The following is a 17,407-nucleotide window of genomic DNA, read 5'->3' on the forward strand; positions in this document are numbered from 1 at the left end:
GCTTTCATATTATTTTCTTTCACTAAAGTGGCCAAACATTTGATGCAAGTACGCAGTATTTTTATTTTCAAGAACAATTGCAATAATTTTTCCAATCATTTCAGTAAAAATGAAAAGTAGTTCTAGCATCTTTCATCTTTTTTTGTGTTCTTTAGTCCTCTCTTGAAAGAGTAGGCGGATGGTAGGAAAGGATTACAGATCACTGGCAAGTCGTTATTTTTCTCACAAATACTTTCCACTTTCCCCTGGGCTATTCTGTGAGGCAGAAAGAAAATATGTAGTGTTTTCTTCAGCATTATAGGTATGCTGCCTAATTATTTCCTCATCAGAACAGCTCAGAACAAAGGATGAAATGGCGTAACACAGGGATTGAACTTTTTAAAGGCATTATAAAAGCTGTAAGCAACTGCACACTAGAAACGCTTCTAAGAACCTACATTAAATTCTGAACTGTAACTTCACTGCCTCACTCCGGCAGTGAAGGTTTCACTGAGCATTTCCCAATCTACTACCAACAGATGTCACACAATCAGCACAAGCATCCTGATCAGTGTTTACCAGTAAAGTGTCTCCAAACATCATTTTGAGCATATTATAGATAGTAGCTATGAACACTTGAGTTGTTTTCTCTGAAGCTATACAACCATGAGAAAGAAAGAAACAGACAGTATATATGAGCACTTGAGTTTTCTCTGAAGCTATGCAATCATGATAGAGAAACAAATAAACAGCATATATGAACACTTGAGTTCATATGCAATCATCATAAAAAAATAAATCTCATTGGGCAGTCTCAAAGTTCACTCTTAAACAATTTCCTGCAAGGTACAATGGTACATCATCTCCAGTGAGTTAAAAGAGAATGTACTTTGTGTAAAAAACAATCCTAAAATATGCACATTTCCATAAAAAGATTGCTTTGAATACTTTGGTTGGTGAAGTATAGTCATAAGTTATACACTGGTGACTACCTTGGTTTGGTAAAGAAAGGTGAAACCAACAGGCTGAGTTGTTACATACAGTGTTGGGGTTTGGGTGGTTTGATTTCAAACTGAACATTTGATTCCTTCCTTCCTTTCACTTTGGCTAATAATCCTTTGTCTTTGTGACATACCATTAAGATCCCAACTGAGTGTTTTGAGGAATTAAAGCTCTAAATTATTAAAATGAATTATTCTAGTCTATTGCTGAATAAATTGACTCAAGAAGCTAAAGAAGCTGCAATATTATACCATTTTGTGCTTTCTTATAATAAGTTTAAGCAAAAGACCATGTAGTGTTTTCTCAAATAGAACACTTCTTAGCAAAACAGACTTAAAAGACCCACAAGAACACATCCACTGGATTTGCTAAATTTTGCTAAAATGCAGCAGACTAAAAATTGATTGCAATCTTTAACATACTTTTTTTTCTCTAATACAAGCCTTTTCACTTCTAAGATATCATAAAACAGAACTTTATGCAAGTCATTTGTCTAGGATTTTCCCTTAGTCATAAAATGAGCATTAAGCTTGCCTGATAAGTGCTTCCTACAAGCAACACTCAATAACGTAACATGACATCAAGTACAGTTACAGTGCAAATATAACATCACAGTAGTGAAGCAGAGACTGAAGGAAAAATGTTTTGGAATCTGAACACAACAGTAGTAGAGGCAGAAGACTAAGAAGGAGAAAGAAGCCAAGGGATGAAGAGTATGCAACACACGGATGCTTACTTACTTAAGCAATATACGGGCAATTAAACTTGGCTAACAGTTCCATATGTCAAATGTTAGCAGTTTAAATCTGTTCACGCTTCAAAATTACCAGCTACATTGGAAGAGAAAAAAAATCCCACTGAACACTGAGCCTCAAAGAATTTTCTAGACAAAGAAAATGAGATTATCATCGGTTTACAGCTTGTGACAGTAAAGCATAGGGAAATGACCTGACCATCCTTGGGCAAAACAAACAGGGGAACAGATTCAGAATCTTTGGCCACCAGGAGGATAAGAGTTCAGTAGAAATCCTATAGTAACTGGGCATTCTCAAAAAGATATTTGAGTAAATAATCAATTTTACAGGCTTATGTTACAAATTAATACACTTCAAGAAAGCAATTAGACTGAAAATGGAATACAGTGCTACTGAAATATTATCCCTTACTAGTTGGATAAAATAGTACAGCCCAAACCCTGCAATAGCCATTAGACACACTTGTGATGACAGAGCTTTAGAATCTGTCTTTAGTGTTGTTTTGTGCACAGGGATATACACTTCTGGCGAGACAAAAACTGCAAAACCAAATACAGTTGGCCCCATGGAAGCTTAGGTAGCTTTCTGAATTTGAAGCAATGATTAGAGACAATATGTTTCCTCTGAGATAAGGTGAAAGACATTTCTTTAAAAAAAACTCTCAGAAATACAAATGCATCAAATGCTTCCCAAAGTCCGAGTAGTTTAATTCCCATGTGGTGAGACTTTTACAACCTCTGACAACCTCAACGTTTAGAACTTACAGTATTTATTCTTCTCTGTTTTCCATTTCAATTCAATAAAGAATCGAGATTCCTTAATGCCAAAAGGTACAAATCACCCAACTCTGCCCCAAGAGCGAGCTTGGGGTTTGACCACCAGCTTTCTAGTGGCCCAAAACAAGAGAATGAATTCTCTCTTGCATAATGCTACAGAGAGCAGCTGATGCCATTTCTGAATTTCAGTTCTGAAACATGCACCATGCTTCAACTTATCGCAACCCCCCTGTGCATTCCACGACAAAAAGGAAATCAGAACTGAGAAGCAGCATTTTATCATTTCTCTACCAACTATTTGGTTACTCTTCCACTGAAAGTAATCAAAGACCTCTCTCAAGTGATAACTTTAAAAGCAGTCACATCATGGTAACACAATAAACAGTTTACCATTTCTGCAGTACAGGAACACAAACATCAACTAGTTGAAATTCTCATGAGAAAACGCCTTCAAGTACTATGTTTATATTCTAACGTATACAATTTTCAGAGTACACAAGACTACAGGCAGCAAAATATCAGACATGAGAAACTACTACCAATAATTTTACACAATAATTCTGGTAACTTGCTTTATGAAGCAGTTCTCAGAACAGAAGTCAGCAGATCAGAAGTTTCTAGACCAATACAATATCTGGTGCTCTATAAGTCTGAAGCTACCATAAGTAAGCTTCAAAAATCACTTCTTATTTGGAAGCACAGGTGCTTAAAACCAGAGAGCTGTGTATATGCTCTTTGGATTTACAGCCTGAAACAGCCAACAAAGGGCTCCTTGCTAAAGTTATCTAACGAGTTTTAGGAGACCAAAACTCAGGTGAAATAACCATTTAAAAGGGTCAGAATGATCACCCTGTAGAAGGTCCAAGGTCGCAAAGCACATCAGTGAAGTCTGCTTTGGAAAGAGTGCATGTTTTTAAAGAGACTTACTTCTGGTTTAAAGAATTTAAAGATTTAGTGCAGCAGAAGCAACAGTGAACCATGTAACCTACACTCATCTGGAGGCAACCCTGCGTAACAGCCTTACTGTCCTCCTGACAAGTGAAAGGTAAAAATAGCCACCCAGATAGACTAGTTCATGATAATATGTTTGACTTAGCTCTATAGACATACATTCCTGTTTTCTAATGAACAAAAAAAGAGAGAGATCCCTACTGCTATTCTTATTTAGTAACTGTACCCTTCTATTATAGTTAGTTACCGTTAAATCCCAAACTCTCTATTTCAAGGGGAAAGGCTTTAATTTTACTTCTCTTAGCACACTGAAAACTATTTTAAATGGGGGGAAAAAACCAGCAGACATGTGAAATAAGAGCTCTGATTTAACGATGTCAACAACTTCTGTACAGTTACAAGGCCCAAAATATTGTGGAAAAATGTTGGAATGTTTTTTCCATCTAAAAGTGGTGAAGACATCACTTGCAAAACCCTAAAATGTATTAAACAGAGCTCCTTTTCCACATTAGGAAATGATCATGCAATCAAAATGAATTGAGCTTTTTATTTGCCTAATAAATTACTGTATTACTCAAAAGGTTTATACCAATTCAGGCATCAGGCAGCTATATTCAAATGCTAGGAAGCATAATTTACACAATTTTGTGACAACTGGTATGATGAAACTCAATGGAAATGCATTGCTTTAATATTCCCAGTATCCAAGCTACAAAGTCTCATTCCATATGTAATGTTTCTTGCTAAGACACACTGTTCCACATCAAAATTTCATCAGAATAGACTGGTAAAGACTTAACACTGGTTGAGCCTTTTCAGTGTAGAACAGAGAATATCAAACAGAACTTCTCAGAACCGTCTTCCATTATACACGATGTAAAAAGAACAAGCTGCAACAGTTATGACATCATTAAATTACCTCTGGGAAAACATTCATGAACCATTGTGTGTCCCTGAAAGAACTTATAAGGGCTGAGTACTGCATAAAACATTTTTGGTCACACCATAAACCTGTTTGTGATACTTTGCCACACATTAAGTCTCCTTATCTAAGCAGGATAACGCTTGATCAGTCTTAAAAGGAATGGCATAAAGAAAGCCAAATTGTCCTAAGGTGAATCTCAAAATTTTAAGCTGTCTTAAATCCACAGCTTTATTTTACTTCAAGGCAACTAAAAGCAAAGGAACTCCATAAAGAGCAATACCCTTTCCCTGTGGAACTATTTTTGGCACCTGTTCAAGACAGAGAATTGGACTAGATGGGCTCTGATCTGATCCAGCCCAGCTGTTCCTATGCTTTTATGTACTTTGCACACAGCCCTGCCTAATTGCTGCTGAACATCATTTTGCACATTTCCATTAAGGACTTACAGACTTTATCAGCCTGTGAACACAGTTAATAAAGTTTCCCAATTCACAATCTGGTCATTGCTATGAAGTTCCTTGGAGCAATGCACCACTGCCTCCTCTCTGTAGTCATGTCTATGAAAATTTCTCACCAATGAATTGGATTTTCCAGAATATAGTACGAGATATAAAGGACAGGGCAATCTCATTTGAATGGGGAGGTGGGCCAGAGAGATGATGACAACTTTACATTCTCTCATTGCCCAGTAGCTGAGTGCTATTACACAAGCTCATGCAGCTTATTTCAGCCACTCACTAAAACTAGATATAAAGTTCAATCTGTATTTCACAAAGGTCTGTTTTTCATTGATGCCTATAGCTGGGAATTACAGAAGTAGTAATTTCCACTTATTTTCATATTTTCATCTGGGAGCTCTACAACAAGGTTTACTTTGGGCATTGACTTCAAAGCTTGGGTAATATTGTGTACTACAAGTAATTGGAATACCATGTTAATCTCCAGAAAAAATAAAGATCTTCTCTCTTCCCTTAGATTGCAGCTTCCTTTATAAACATTAATTCCTTTTCTATGGAATGATAAAAATACACAGAACTACACTGGGTTTCAGGAGCAGACAATTAGGGGAAATGCCTGCATATTGCTTATTTATCATTAAGGTCCAGAAACTGTTGTGCTGGGCTTGGGAATTACAAGGGAGTTTGGGAGTTACAAAAGCTTAGCTATTCACTATTCTCATTAATGCTAAAAGTCAGTGATGGTCTTGCCTCATGCTTCAAATCCAGTCCTACTAGTTTGCCAACCAGAATGGACACAGACATTCACTGTAATCTCTACAAGCAAACAAACAGTGAAGAGTTGAGTGACTTCCCCACAACAAGATTCTTCCTGTCTGCTTGAGCCACCCAGGACTAAATAAATTAAAGCACTAACAGTTGCCTTATTTAAAAAGTTCATCTCAAAAAAATTTACCTTTTATTTTCTTCTTCAATAATCTGTTATGTAAGGAAGTGCCTGCAGCCACTGAGTAAACAATTACAGTATTTTAGTAGAATTTCCACTTCTTTTGCATTTAATACTTCATAAAAAACACAGATCTCTACACAACTACTGAGTGCAAACATGTTAGTCATAGCTTCCCATTTAGGCTGCTATTTATGTTAACATACCTCTGATAAACTGAGTCCTTCAGACCAGCTAATAACCTAGTCTTTCCTACAGAGTACTTTGAAGCAGTTCTGTTAATTCAGATAGAACTTTCACTCCAAGTGTGCAGCATTATCAGTATATATACAGAAAACCGTAGGTTTCATGCAGTAATAATGAAAGAAATTCATGTTTCTCTGTGGGAACTCTTCATATGACAGCAATTCCTAGGGAGAATATACAAGAGCTGACTTGTTTTTTCCACAAGACAGCTATTTTTCTCAAAGGAGTAATACTCAACACAGCTGTGGAAATATTAGATATTCAACAACACTATCAACCAAGTCAAGAATCTTCTCAGTGAATTATGTAATACTAGGATATTTTTAAAGGATTAAAATTGACCTAATTTTTTCACAGCAACTTCTCCCAAAACCTGAAAGCTCCTATGCCCACTACATTTTATCCTCTGGCATCAAGCATTCCGTTCCTTTAAAACCTTTACCGTTAGGAATCGTGTGCCTTCATATTTCACGGTTCATATCCCTTTTTAAATGACTACTCTTTATAAACACATATGGCTTGCTCACTTCTAGGGGAAGACAGTGCTGAATTTCTTCAGTAAAACTTATTCATGACCAGTCTTCCAGAAGAATTCTTCTCCATTTTTTCCCAGCACAGTTTGGCTCTCATAACAAAGAGCTCAGGAAGCAAGACTTTTCCTCTTTCAATTAGACCAATTACATTTTGAGTCTACATAAAACATTAAAATCTACTATACTTTCCTGCACATTTCCACAGCTGAACTATGTTTTGTCAAGTACCTCCTTATGGCTTGACCCTGTCACCCACTCATTTCTTTTATGTTAACCTAGTTTTAAAATTTTAATCAATTATTCCCTTTCTTTCTTAATCATATATGAGTTCAAACAGACCTCTATTACACACATTCTGTATTTTGAAGGCTATTTTTATAGTCTTTGGTAAAACCTTAAATAAAAGAAATATTGATCAATTCTCTTTCTTAGTTGAATTAAATTTTCTCCAATCTTCTGAGCAAAGAACACTCCATAGTTTTATGTGAGAAGACATGCATCACTTAGATTAATTATAAAACACAAAGAAATTATCATGCTGCAGCATGAATCATATACTAATTAGCAAAGCTGTACTTCACTCCTGTAACAAAATAAAAGTTAGACATAGGTAGGTTAGCTTACTTTCTAAACTCAAAGCTACTTCATACTGCTGTGAGCCAGCCAAGAGAAAATTACCCTTTGTGTAACATAAGCATTCAAGAAGAAAATAATAGCCTCTGCTTTACAAATTGTTCTAGAAAAAAGATCTCATTTTCCATACCACAAGTTACTATGCAATTATGATATATGTTTTCTTTCAATTTACATAACTATTTCCACCGAGCGGTAAAAGTAACTTTTATTATCCAGAGAATTTCTTTCTATGATAAAAAGCAGTGGAAAACCATCCAGGCAAGAGAACAGCTAAACTAATGCATTCCTATATTTCCAAACAAGCGCCTTGGAAAACAGTATATTAGGAAATCTGCCAGACAATTCCAACTTCTATGCTAGTTTCTACGTGGCCTTGCAGCAAGTTTTTGTCTTCTGATTTCTTTCTTTTACCAGCTCTGCTGTAACACCTACCACACATGGCTGTGTTTGCAATGGCACCTGAGCTCATGCCTAGGTTCAACCACCCAGAGTCTTTGCTGCCTAAACCAAAGGAATCATCTTTGTTCACAGCCACAGGAGACTCAGTTTTCTGAATACCACATACCCACAGAGGGAATTATGTCAGGAATGTGTTTGTTGTTTTATGCTCACAAGTTTTATTTTTTAATATGAAAGCACAACTAGTATGAACAGCTGCAGAACCTCAACATATTTTCCTTGATGAAAACACAGAACAGCATAGTTATTCCATCTGCTAGGTTATAGCAAATAATGCAGTTGCCCTCATTTACATTTCATTACGTTTCTTTTCTAATTATGCATATACTTGTGGCTTCCCTACAGATGAAATGGGGAAAGAACCACTGTTAAAAAAATCAGCAAAACACTTAATGATATATTAAAAAGTAAAGCAAATTTAGTTGTCTTTTTTCTTAAGTGTTAACTTGGAAAAAATAAATATAGATTATATCACAAAGATTTCATTATATTTACGATTTAATAATAGCATACTTATGAAAAAATAACATTAAAGTCATAACTGCAGTGGTTAGACAATTAAAGCACACTTTTCCAGACCAAACTTTGCATGACAGAGTTGCTGTAACTGTGTTGATGAGACACAAATGGGACCCTCCCACAAAGCTCCCTGGAACAAAACAGACATCAGAGAACACAGGCTGGGTTAATTAATATGGCAGGGAAAGCACTTCTTCACTGAGACAAATTCCTTCTTTTTATTAGTAATGTTTCTGAAAGCTTTCATTTTGACTATTCCAAAGTAAAAAAACTTGCAAACAAATGTAGCTTGGCCATCTCCCTGGAAATATTGTGACTGTTTCCATCTACAAACAGTATATGCTCAAAGAACAAGAAAACATTTTTTTAAATCCACGTTCTTCATTACACACAAGTGCAAAGTGTAGTCATTCACTATATTATAACAGCCTATCACAAACAGAGTCCAAGTCATCCTCTGGATCTTTGAATTTCTAGTGTAATATAAATTAGTTTTGTTGATAAGTAAAGTTAGGAAATACCATACTACCAAATTAAATTAATTTTTTTTTGCAGTCTATGACACTTTGGACACTTGATTTTATTTGTTGTGGAACGCAAAGGACATGTTTCTTTATTCTTAAAACTACAATGACAGTTAACACTTTTAATGTCTCTATGGTCTGACAAGCTAGGAAAAGGTTGTGCATTAGAAAATGAATTCATTTGCATTTCCATACTATTCAAACTATTTGCTAAAATAAAGGGAGAATAATAAACCAACATTTGCAGGTGATCAGATGCTGGTGTTTATTTTGGTGTGTGTGGATTTTGTGGTTTGTTGGGTTTGGTTTTTTTAATTGTTAAACTTTGGCGGAGTGTTTGATAGTCCATGAGGAAATGTGCTCAGTCAAGCTTGTATTCCAAACCAGAACATTTTCCTTCAGAACTTATTGTTGGAGTGATTCAGTAGTTTGGCAATGGTTGTAGAGCTTTTCATTTTAACTACTGTTTGCTTTTCCATGAAAGAATGTCTGGTGTTTCCAATGTCTCTAAGGCAGATAAATACCCATATTCCATAAAAATGCCATGTAATATTATCTGGACTTGTAAGTAGCCACAAAAGCAAGACTAAGGATTGATACATACAGAAATCAAAACTATTTCAAGACCTTCATTCATCAAACAGGCCATTTTACAGGCAGAACGGCTTCATGATGAGTGCACAAACCTTTTTCAGGACCAAGGAGATGGGCGTCAAGGTGCAATGAGCTAGCTGTGAACTTCTTAAACTGGCACTCCTACACAGAGAAACTTATACTGATCTGCAGCCTAATGCAGAACAAGGTGAACTTCCTCTCTAAGGCAACACGAACTACCTGCAAGGGTGAAAAGTAAGCTGTCTTTCCCAGGTTACTACTTTGCCTCCCTCGCTCCAGATCACCATATGCAGAAAAGAGCTGGTAAGACTGAGAAACATATGGATACATGCACACTTTATAACTTTTTTGTGCATGTTCTGTAAGCTAAGAATTGCCCTTCAATACTGCTATGTTGCTAATAAACTCCTGAGACTCAAAGCTTGGACAGCAAAATGAAACAGTATATTTTGTGGCAGTTTCTACATCAGCTGCCAAATGACACAAAACAAGTGTGTATCTCTTAAGCAGAAGTTGAATATTGCATGATAATAAATAATGCTTTTATATATTTACATATAAATACTGAAGAATCAAGATGAACTACAGAAGCTAAAAACCAGTTTTTCTATACTCAGCTAGCTTGAGTGGAGCCAAAACTTAGCTAAAACCAAAATATGTAACTATGCTCCACATGGACTGCTTGTGAGCACGAAATGAATATGTCATGGTATTAAAATGTGATGGGCAGTCTCCAAGACACAGTTGTGCAGTTGATGTTAGGCTCATCACGTTATGTAAACCACATTTATAAACAGTGCTAGAAAATGAAAGAGTGCTTTAGTTTGCCTTACAATAACACATGTATACAAAACCAGCTGACAAGAAAGAGATTGCAATGTAAGCATTAGCCACATATAGCAGCATATGCTTGCTTGCTCAGGCACAAAGTAAAACAAATACAGTAATTTTCAATAAAGAAATCAAGATAGCCTTTTATATCTCTGGTGTGATAATGTTACATATAAAATGTAATTAAAAGGGGATTTTTTTCCCCTTTGTGTATTTCACCATAGTGATAAACTATTCTGAACCACAAAGTGCTGGATATACCCCTGTCCTTTGCCTCAGAAATTAATTTCTGCTACTCATAAAGGTAACACATGTATTTTAAGGCAAGATAGAATTCTAATACTCAACCAACTCTTTCAGTGGTGGAACGAGAAATAACTGAAAAGGTCTGAGCAAACAGTTCGAACTTGTATAATCTTTTCATGATTTAAACATGTAAATGTTTCATAGGAAAACATACAGACAGTTGCTTGTGAGGGAAATACCCTCAGACTACTTTCTATTTGAGTCTCTTCATTAAGACCCCAGCATTATGGATTAAACAATTGTGACATCACATTTTTCTAGCAGGCTATTTTTAAATGAAATCTCACGATTAATGAAAGAGTAGATGCAATAAGATAGCTTCATTTTTGCTTTTAATAGCATCTTCAGCCACATCACCTCAAATTAACTGCTGGACAACACAGCCAAGAAAGCAGAATTTGATCCTGCTTCAGAAGGCACCACTTCAGCCTTTGAACAGCTGCCACATTCGACATGAGGACACTGAAGTCTTGCCCTTAGAAGTGAGAGAAACAAGCACCTAGCATCAGTTCACTCCTCTGCACATTCCAGCTTTCATTCAGAACTCAACAGCTGCCCTGCTGTGCTGGCTCATGAAAAGACTTTCGAGCCAAAAATTAATGTATACTGGAAACAGCGATTCTGAAGAGGAATTCTGCAGTAGTAGTTAATTCTTAGCAAACTGGAAATATGCTGGAAATGTTTAAAAGAACCGGTTCATAAACTGGATCGAGAGCCAATGCCTTATTTTAGTTTGTAGTATTGTTCTCAACAGCTAACATCTAAAGTTCAGTCCGTTAGTTAAAAGACCTGAAGAAGTGACTTCTGGATGTTTTATTTTCAAATCAAATTGTATTTGCAAACAAAGCACTAAACCTCTGCCTTGAGCTATTAACCAGTTTCATTACAACAGCATGCCAATGTAAGCAATATTTATTTCTACCAGATCAATACTATTCACTGTGCAAAACACACAGGTAGTTCCTTCTAAGGTGTGGTCGTTACATTTTCCCCAGATGCTACCACTCTACACATCAGCTTCATTATGTAATATGGCTAAATCCACAAACTTTGTACACACAGGAGGTGTTTCTACCACCACAATCAATTAAAAAGAGAATATAATATTTTTAAAAAGTATTTATCCAAACCAGAGATGCTGCTAAACATCAGGAACAAGGAGCACTGCTGCAAAGCCAAGCTCTGCTGAAACTGCTGACTCAACACTTCACTGCTGAAAGGAGAAGTGAAAAAGCAGAACCCAGTACATTTATATCACAACCCTCAAGCCCTGCTGTCTTCTGCTGAAGAGCCAAGAAAGTGTTGGAGGTTAGTATTAAATGGCTGTTTAAAAATATTTTGCTCAAGTAAATGCATCCAAACCAAGCTATTCAAAACACAGGGGAGTGTTTGCTTAGGAGGCTTCAGTTTCTAAACACAGGCAGGAGAACACAGATCTGTGCAATTTGAGATTTCAAAAAAGCTGAGAATCATCTTTCACATTTTTTATGTGGAAATGTGACTGCTTTTGAAACTGTAATTTCATTCCTTGGGAAAAGTGATAGGGAGACTGCTTATCACCATTTTCTTTTCTGCTACTGGAACTGGAGCAAGTACAGAAACAATGTAGCAGGTCACACAAGCATTATCTTGTTTGATATGATAGCACCAAAGCTTTCACTTTTGGCATAGGATCTCTTTTTTCCTTGAGAAAATAACAGTTGACAAAATAACTATTATGCAACTTAAACTGCCATTGTGCAAACAGCACCACATTACACATCTATTAAAATAACCCCAACAACAAAAACAACAACAAATAAAATTTCCAGGCTATTTTTCCACAGCAAGAGCAGACTCAAGGAGCTAATTAAAGGAACAGATGCAGTCAGACATGCACAGAACTGGATGGATCCAATGTATTGTAAATTTAAACCCAAGAATTGCTACACTGGCTGTGAAATTGCTTTAGGTAAACTCAGCCCTATATTTCTGAAGCACACATAAACAAGCAGCACACAAGAAGTAAACAAACAATAACTGACTTTCTAAATATTGTGATGTGCATGTTAGTACAAACTATGTGACAGGGCAAACTCTCAGAGTTTATTTTCAGCTCTTCAATCCTTAGCACAGAATATTGCAAATATTATCTGTTTAAATAAAAGATATGCTTTATTTCTTATACATGAGAGAAACAAATGAACTATACTGATTAATAAAAATCTGATCTGCACTGACATTTAATCATCTATATTTTACATACCTGAGCTATCTCCCCTAGCCAGAGAGCTGTTTACTGAACACAACAGGTAGAATTTATACCTAACTACACAACAAAGCTCTGTTTTTAATAACCTTAGAAGGTTTGGCAACATGCTGATGGCTATAGGCTATTGGTTTACTCTGCCACTGGCTAAGGTTTGATATTTTTATTCAAGTCACACCTTTTAAAGAAAAATGGCTAACGGAATCATAAATAAGGGTGATTCCACAGTAGGAATGACCTGAAATGGACCTCACTGTACTTCCAATGGCCTGATGTCAACTATTATTAAACTACAGGTTTTACAAAGCCTTCCACTAGACGTCTAGAGTTAAGCCAGAAGTTTTGGCTCTAATACAAGCAGTGATGAAAAACATATGAGTGGTAACAAGTCGTCTTAATATCATTCTTCAGTACTAAGATGGGCTAATCTGAAGCAGCATTTTACTCTGGTATCACCCACGGTGCCAGGAGGATCAAGAAGTTTGGAAGTGGAATTTTTCTTTGTATTTAATTTCCATTTCAGAAAACTCAGCCTAACTTCATTTTTATCTTTTTTCCCCCTTTTTTCTTTTTCTTTTTTTTTTTTCCCCAAGTATGAAATAAGTGGATATAAAGTTCTCAGGTGGATTATCACAGTGCTTCCAGAAGAACTACCCAGTGTGCAAGGTATGTCCAAATTTGAATGCCTATTCTGTCATAAATTACAACAAAGAATTAAGCAACAGGTTGTTGGTCACTACGTGCAGATTACTGATGTCAGGTAATTTGAAGTTAGAAGTACCACTTCTTTTTATGGAGCATTCGAAAATTTACTTTGCAGCTGAAATAATTCTGTTATTTACTACAGCTGAGCTGCAAAGAAGAAAAAAGCTTATTTAACTATTAAAAAACAGTCAGAAAGACTTAATTGACAATAAAATTCCTCATTTATTACAACCTGTAACCATTTATCCCACAATTAAAGGAGTTCTTATAGTTAGAACTCAGTCTTAATTTCTTTAATTTGGTATTCAAGATGGTTTTACCTAGGTATCAAAGTAATTAAAAATGACACATGAAAGAGTAAACTGCATATGAGCTACAATCTAAAAATACTCATAGATCATATTCAGTAGCACAGACGAGTCAAGCAGTTCTCCACAAAAAGCAGGTATTCTCTAAACAAATTCTTTCATATATGTGCTGTTCAGTATCATACTGCAGAATTTGCATATTGGACTGTTTCTCCAGAGAAAAATAATTTCTTCAGTCATCTTACAGACTGCATGTGTCAAGCAATTTGAGTTTATCAACAGAGTAGACAAGGAGTTAAACTCCTTTTATTTCTGGAATGGGACAATGACTAATAGAAGCAGAACTATTTTTAAATACATCTTTCAAAACAGTTTATGGTCTTGCCTTTCTTTGGACAAAATCTGGTCACAGTGTAATGATTTGTTTTTAAATGAACATGAGGATTATTGTTTGCCTCCGCAAAGACCACCACTGTGTTATTTACACATTTCCTTTCCAGAAACAATGCCATTGGAAATTTGCTCTGTACACCGGTAAAGAAGTGAGTTTAAATATAATTCGCAGTCTTTTCAAGTCTTAAAACTTTACTTGTTAACTCCTTCAGTGTCATAACTGGTGAGATAAGAGACCATATACAACTGGCAAGGCATCCAGCTTTTTGAACACATGCTGCCCATACTATCGTTACTTCTGTCCTCTCAGAAAGCAGATTGCATTCCATAATTCATGTTGAGAGTTTTCATTGCACTCTTATGTGGGAATTTCCCATGCAATCTCTAAAAGGTTTCATTCATACTAACACATCAGACATCACTTGCATTTCATGGAAGGGGCGTTAGATCTAGATGATCCTTGTGGTCCCTTCCAACCCTGACTGATTCTATGATTGTATGATTCTAGTTAGATATGATAAGTATGATCCTACATAAATAGCATTACAAGTTCCCATCTGCCACATGCTGGTTGGCAATACGAGTTTTGATAAAGATCCCATATTGGTGAGGGTACATTCCAAACATTCACTACAGTGATTTGGGGATTGTTACCTACTTCAGGAAGGAAAGTCAGGCTTAGAGCATCTCTGCATGTGAAGTGTACGTTCTACAGTTGGTTGGCTCCATTTGGGGTGGCAAGTGTTCCAGCAAAAAGGTGCTGTTCAGGTGCTTTTTCTACTGAGGGGGAAATGGGACTGCTATAAAGAAAGTATACTGGAGAAGGATGGGAGCCCTCTGGAATTTGCTACACTTTATCAAAATCATCTTCAATATTTCAGTCCGTAAAAATGAGAGTGGGCAAAGGCAGACTTTGTCCAAGCAACTGTCTATCTGTTCAGGGTATTATCCAATAATACACCTGAGCCTGTCTAGCAGCTTGTGTATGTCAACAAAGTCTGTCCCACTTCTCCTTCCCTCCCTTTCCATTGAACATTCCGTCCCCCCAAAGCAGCCTGTCCCACCCATCCCTTTGTGCTGGCTCTGATACTCAGACTCATTCAGTTTGTTCACCCAGAAAGAATGTGTTGGGGTTTTTTCCCTTGCTCTCATTAGATTCATGCTGGTTTAGCGAATCCAGACAGCTTAGTGAACAACCTGAGTGGAAAAGCTGACATGAGAGCACTGAAAGGGTTTACCTGTGTGCAGAACCAGCCTCAAGTGGCAGCAGTGGACCATTAGTACATCTCTACTTGTGTGCTTTCTTAAAGAATTTAAGTATTTCATAAAATTCTCATGATAAAATAATTAAAGGGCTTCCAGAAAGACCACTTGTATCTTGGAGTTTAGGCTTTCATTTCTTTTTCAGTTCTGTTACTCTTGAAGCTTAAACATGCAGAAAGTTTGTCTAAGTTCTTTGAGATGAGCTGCAGAGTCAGAGCATTTCTACAGAAGAATATCAACATCTTTTTACTTGGAAACTCAAAACCACCCCTAACTACAAAACCAATCATCAATAAGGATTTCCTAATGGCAAAGTGGGAAGATGAAGTAAGGGCTTTTTCTCTTTCCTAAAAATAAAAATTAAAAACATTGTCTCACAACTCAGGCTTCCTTCTGTAAAGGGACTTGTCTTCAAGAGACTTAATACACAGGGCTAATATATGTCATCAGTGACATATTTCAACACTATGTTTCTAGGACTGTTTGTGAACAACTTTTGTTTTCCAGGAGTTCAAATTGGCCCTTACTCCCATCACAGCCCTAACCTTTCCATAATTTGAAATCATAATTAATTTTATGAATACGAGAGGAAATACGCAACCCATTTGCTACAGGTGCAAGTGTGGAAACGGAGTTTTAGCCTGTTGCATAAGACAGCTTCCTAGCACCAGATCCAGTAGAGCATTTTAGGAATGTACATGAAAGATCTTTTAGATACAGTAAAGCTATATATCCAGGGTCTATCACAAATAGAAGACAGCAGGGACTTGGAAACTAGGTGGCACAAGACAAGATACACACAGAAATTGCATTAAATTAACACTTAATATCTAAGTTGTCAGGGGAAGAAGACCAGCCTGAGTGCCCTTCTGTGAAAACCCAGCCATTAAAACACTTGTCCAAGGAGAGTTCCTCTTCTCTTAATTCATGCTATGACTGAAGTATTGAATAGTTAGACTTTTCCTGAAGCTGAAATAGATGATAGAAAGTGCCAAATATTCCAAAGGCTTGCAGCCAGACATGACCACAATTGTCTCCAGTCAAAGGAAAGTTCCACATCTTGTTCCCAGCACTGTTTGTATTCAAAGACTCTTTCAAGAGAACACATTGTATAGGATTGCAAGGACAACTGCAGCATTCTGCCTAAGAACATGGTACATTGTTTTGAACACAAAGAAAAGCAGATGGGGAAAGTGTGTGAAGATTCTTTAAAGAGATTGTTATATCAGTGAAAGATACACACACTACTCCGAAGAGCATACAACTGGGAGATTAAATAAATCACAGAATCAGGCTACACTTAGAGTTACATGCTGCATACCTGCAAGATCAATGTATATTGTGCTTCTGTTTTCAGACACACTTGGTGGGAAGGAAATTGTTGGAGTTGAAGTCTTTCAAAAGTGAGTTTTAAGTAACTGAAATACTGTTGGCTTTTTTCCTTTTTTTCTCCACCCTGAAACACATAGTTACAATGCCTAGTACATACCTCAGAACTATTGTATGTGCATCCAACATATGGGAGCAATGTACGCAACATCCAGCGCTTCAATGCTAAGAACCATATACAAGAAAGATCAAAACCCGCTTGTAGAGAAAAAAGTAACACAAACAAAACTTCAGAGTTCTCAATAGATTGAGTTGACATCCTTGCACAAATCAGTGCCCTTTTCCTGTGACTGAGGACCAGTGACAATAAAGACATTTTTCAGCTATAAGCAGATCATCAAGCATTTAATTAGGTGATCAAACAAGAACTGGCATCCGTTTAGTACTTCCCTAAAAAGAACTATGATCGTTTGAATAGAAATGTTTTTATAAACAGGATATGGATAATAAAATTTACACCAGCCCCTCTTGGATTGCAGAGCATGCTGCTGTAGGATCCAAATGACTTCTGGAATTGGGCTTCCGAGGGGAACAATGCAGAGTTGACAGTAGATGTACAATCTTTTCTCACAGAGCTGCCAAACATCCTGTGACAATTCTTCCTACCTGCGGTTTCCCTGGTGTCAAGTTTTACAGAAGT

At 36.6% G+C, this 17,407-nt stretch overlaps 1 protein-coding gene across 1 annotated transcript in view; it reads right to left on the reverse strand.

Moving 5' to 3' along the window:
* Positions 1 to 17,407, reverse strand: part of CENPP (centromere protein P) — a 138,464-nt gene that overhangs the window by 50,520 nt on the left and 70,537 nt on the right. The gene's annotated exons all lie outside the window — the stretch shown is intronic.

This window comes from Indicator indicator, chromosome 15 (genome assembly GCF_027791375.1).
Source record: "Indicator indicator isolate 239-I01 chromosome 15, UM_Iind_1.1, whole genome shotgun sequence".
NCBI classification, from domain to species: domain Eukaryota; kingdom Metazoa; phylum Chordata; class Aves; order Piciformes; family Indicatoridae; genus Indicator; species Indicator indicator.